The following is a 5,014-nucleotide window of genomic DNA, read 5'->3' as shown; positions in this document are numbered from 1 at the left end:
GCTAAGGTTATTTTATTATTGAAAAAAGAAAAGTTTTTAAATAAATTTAGTGTAGCCTAAGTGTACAGTGTTTATAACATCTACGGTAGTGGACAGTAATGTTCTAAGCCTTCACATTCACCCACCACTCACCCACTGACTCCCAGAGCAACTTTCAGTCCCATCAGCTCCATTCGTGGCAAGTGTCCTACACAAATGTGCCCTTTTAAGAAATCTTTTCTACCATATTTTTACTGTACCTGCTCTATGTTTAGATGCACATTTAATTACCATTGTGCTACCACTGCCTACAGTACTCAGTAGAGTAACATGTTGTACAAGTTTGTAGCCGAGGAGCAATGGCTAGACCATACAACCTAGATATGCAGTAGGCTAGGCCATCTAGGTTTGAATAAGTACCATTGTGATGTTCCCACAATGATGAAATCACCTAATGACACATTTCTCAGAATGTAGCCCCATCATTAAGTGACACATGACTATATATTTAATCATTTTATAACTTCTCAGTTTAAAGTTCTATTAAGTAAATATCAATAATCCACACAAATCAAAAGCTTTTTAAGGCCTTCCATAATTTTTTAAGAGTTAAAAAGCATCTCGAGACCAAAAATTTGAGAACTTCTGTTCCAGTTTCCAAGCCCACTTCTTAACATATTTTTTAAAAAAGCATTATTTAGAGACCTCCCTACAAAGCCACAGGCTCACTAAAGAGCTCACAAAATGAATGCTGACTGAATTCTGTTCTGGGCAGCATCAGGGTTCTCTCTCTCTCTCGGTTTATACTTGAAGGTAAAATGTTCAAGTCTTGATGGTAATATGACTCAAAGAGGGGAATTTTTAAAGTTCCAGTTCAGTATCTGCAAGATATTCTCCTATGTGAGAGGTCTAGGGAGATGATAAACCAAGTGTGAGATTCTGGGCTCAGGTGGGGCCCCCTTTAGGGACCCAAGAAACAAAGGGCGACTGAGCGTTTGGGGGTTGGGGAACAGACATTCTTGTCCACATCACTGCCCCATGTCTTTGAGGGCTCCAGGTGGCACATGTGTGGACAGTACAACAGTCTCCCAAGGGCTTCTGGAGGAGGCCAATAGTGAGGACTCTTGATGAAGAATTTCAGATAGGAGATGGTGAACAAAACTTATCCTAGCACATGAAGCTACTAGAAGAAATGTAAAAGCATGGAAACTGACATCCTGGGCAGACAGATGGGGTCTAGGCACTGTCAAAAGCCCAGTATTAATCTTGATGAAACAGCACTTTTACCTGTGGGCTGCTGAGGCCTGAGACATGCATATGAATTATATGCCTATGATCAAGTACTGGTGCACCATAAGTTGTTATAGAAATATAATACAATCTATATATTACAGTTGATCAGCCAAAGATTTTAAGAATAAATTATTCTTGTAAACATAGAATAATTTTTATTTCAAAAATGTTAAAGTAAAAATTATAACAATCAGAATTTATGTTTTTTGAATGCTGGATATTGTTCTAAATGCTTAGAGTGAATCCTCATCTAATTGATAAACTCTGAAACATAGATATTATTATCATCATCCTCATTTTAGACGTGAGGAAACTCAGGAAAGAGGTTTGTCCAAGGCTACACATTAGGAAGCATTAATAAAATGTGCTTTTTACATTTTTTCTCCCCAAATCCACCTTCACAGCAAAAATCAGTCACCCTGTAATGATACACATTTACATAAAGCTTCAGTATATTTGTAATATAAAAGCTCCATTTCTCAACTCTTCATCATAGCCCGCCTTGTTCACAGATACCCATCTCAAATGGTCCTGAGAAAAGCAATCTGGTTCAATTTGCTAAGGGGGCAAAAATTCCCAATAAGGTTTAGTGATTGCCACAGTTGGAATGTTCTGAAATCAGGGCCATGTTCCTGTCATGGCAAATTAGGTCAGCATGGTGAGACATGGAACCATGCATAGGATGACGGAATGTAAAAGTACGTTATTAGCTGATGTCCTCTCTGTTTTATTTTTCCCTGGTGACATTTAACAAATTGAATGTATATGTTCGGAAACACACAATGCTCTGTTAGATGGTTTAAAAGACGTAGGAGGAGGAAAGAGGAGCACGCAAACTGGCAGGCAATATCATAATATGACATTGACTGTTGTGTACATTTCAGAAAATGTTATTTTTCTAAGGATGTCTTTTAGAAGTTATCCTTTAAGTAGTCCAGTACTTTTTTGTTCAAGCTGTTTTTTTAAGTGTGGCAGATGTAATTCTGTAAACCTCTAGGTGGTATTATAGAAACATGGATGTTTAAAATATACAACCTTATAATCGGACATGGTGATATTATACAAAATTAATAAAAGTGTGAATATTTTCAACTACCCTATTGAATGCCAGAAAATGATTAATTTTTTTAATCATTCTTAATTTTTTTAATTTTTAAAATTTTTCATGGCCGGGCGCAGTGGCTCAAGCCTGTAATCCCAGCACTTTGGGAGGCCGAGACGGGTGGATCACAAGGTCAGGAGATCGAGACCATCCTGGCATACATGGTGAAACCCCGTCTCTACTAAAAAATACAAAATACTAACTGGGCGAGGTGGCGGGCACCTGTAGTCCCAGCTACTCGGGAGGCTGAGGCAGGAGAATGGCATAAACCCGGGAGGCAGAGCTTGCAGTGAGTTGAGATCCGGCCACTGCACTCCAGCCCAGGCAACAGAGCGAGACTCCATCTCAAAAAAAAAAAAAAAAAAAAAAAAAATTTCTTTTTTTTCCCATAGTCCTCAGATGCTAGATTTTTTCAATAGACATCAGGTCAAAGTAAAAAAAATATTGGTCGTCACCTACTATTTTAAGTCTTATATATCTCAGACAATAACTAAGACAAAATGACAGGATAGTTTGGTGGTTACCCATGTGGACTCTGTAACCAGATTTTTTGGTTAGAATCTTGACTCTACCACTTACTGGCTGTGTGACCTTGGGAAAGTTACTTAACTTCTCTGTCCCCCTATTCCCCTGTAGTGTGAAATAAGTTTAATAATACCTCATCAGAATTTTATGAAGAATAAATGAGTTAAACATACAGAAAATACTTAGATAACTGCTCAGTACATAGTAGGTACTCAATAAAAGTTAGCTATTAGTATCATCTTATAAATGCTTGACTTTTACTGCCATTTTAATCTAAATGTCTTGCAGATAAAACCCAAATGAATCACAACTTCCTTCACTAATGTTAAAGCAAATCAAAACTCAGAGATATATTTAAAAGAAATATAAATCCAAATTCAAAGAGCCTGAAAAATACTTAGATCTTACTGATGTTTTATTGCAGATACAGAAGTATTCACAGAAAAAATTCTAGCACATGTGCTTTCTGAAACATTTGCCACATACATTTTTAAAAGATCTCTGCAACTATTGTGTAGATAAGTATAGCATGAAAGAATCATTTAAGAGTTGCTACAGTTGTTCAAAGATAAGATGAGGTTGGAATGGACGATAATCATGGAAACAGAGATGCACAAAAGCAGAGATTCTTTACTTAATATTCAATAAATACAATGTGGAGCTACTTCCCCACAGATACAAATATATAGCTATAGAAAATAACAAGTTTGGGTGAAGATGTGGAGAAATTGGAACCTTCACACAAAGCTAGTGAGATTATAAAATGCAGCCATTTTGGAAAACAGTTGGACAAGTCCTCAAAAAATTAAACACAGGTTACCATATGACCAGAAATTCTATTAATACTCTTAGGCATATAACCAAAAGAATTAAAAATATGTGTCTACATAAAAAATTTTGTACACAAATGTTCATAGCATCATTAATTACATTAGCCAAAAAGTGGAACCCAAATGTCCATCCACTGATGGAAAAATAAAGTGCAGTATATGCATGCCATGAAATAGTATTCAGCCATGAAAAAGAATGAAAAAATTTTTGTGAGACAGGGCCTCACTCTGTTGCCCAGGCTGGAGTGCAGTGACATGATCATGGCTCACTGAAACCTCAACCTCCCAAGCTCAGGTGATCCTCCCACCTCAGCCTTCCTAGTAGCTGGGACCACAAACATACACCACCACGCCCAGCTAATTTTTTGGTTTTTTTTTTTTTTTTTTTGTAGAGACAGAGTTTCGCACATTGCCTAGACTGGTCTTGAACTCCTGGGCTCAAGTGATCTGCCTGTCTCAGCCTCTCAAAGTGCTGAGATTACAGGTATGACCACCATCATGCCCCGCCAAGAATAAAATATTGATAAATGCTACAACATGGATGAGCCTTGAAAACATTATGTTAAATTAAAAAAAAAAAAAAAAAAAAAAAAAAACAGATACAACAAGCCACATATTCGATGACTCCATTTGTAAGAAATATCTTTAGTAGGTAAATCCAAAGGGACAGAGAGTACATTCGTGGTTGCCAGAACGTGGGAGAAGGAAGAATGGAGAGTAACTGCTAATGGGTACAGGGTTTCTCTTTGGGATGATGAAAATGGTATGAAATTAGGTAGTGGTGATGATAGTATAACTTGGTGAACACACTAAAAAAAAACTTGAATTGTATGCTTACAGAAGTAAATCGTACAGTATTTCCCTATAACCCATTAAAGTTGTTACTGAAAAGTACAGAATAATTCACTTACATTAAAAAGCTATCTGAAGAGCTATCTCTTTACCTCTTCAAAAATAGATGGTTTTTAGAAAAATACTCTGAGGGCTCCCTTACGCAATTTTGCTTGAGGATAAGGAATTTAAACTTCTGCAATGTAGGCTAACAATATTGGTTATCTTCTGGCAGATGCAGCCTGTAGATAATGGGTTATTACTTAGTGATGTGTTACAAACAATGAAATAATTCTCAGGTCAACCATAGAAAGGTAGAGTAATTAAAAGTTAACCAACATCACCAAAAAATAAGAAATTTTTTTTCATAGTACTTAAAGCAGAAGTGGACTAGGCTTAAAAATAAAAGATATTCTTATGCGATTAGAATGATCACCCAAGAAGCAACTGGCAC

The 5,014-nt window shown here is 36.6% G+C and overlaps 1 non-coding gene across 1 annotated transcript; it reads right to left on the bottom strand.

Annotated features, from left to right (window-relative positions):
* Positions 1-2,767: 2,767 nt before the first annotated feature.
* LOC111522492 lies at positions 2,768-2,833 on the bottom strand. The gene has a single exon (XR_002725260.1). It is a non-coding gene; the product is annotated as a small nucleolar RNA SNORD37 (small nucleolar RNA).
* Positions 2,834-5,014: the final 2,181 nt, after the last annotated feature.

This window comes from Piliocolobus tephrosceles, chromosome X, assembly GCF_002776525.5.
Source record: "Piliocolobus tephrosceles isolate RC106 chromosome X, ASM277652v3, whole genome shotgun sequence".
Classification (NCBI taxonomy): Eukaryota; Metazoa; Chordata; class Mammalia; order Primates; family Cercopithecidae; genus Piliocolobus; species Piliocolobus tephrosceles.
Note: the sequence above shows the minus strand (reverse complement) of the source record. Positions and strands in the feature narration are given on the sequence as shown.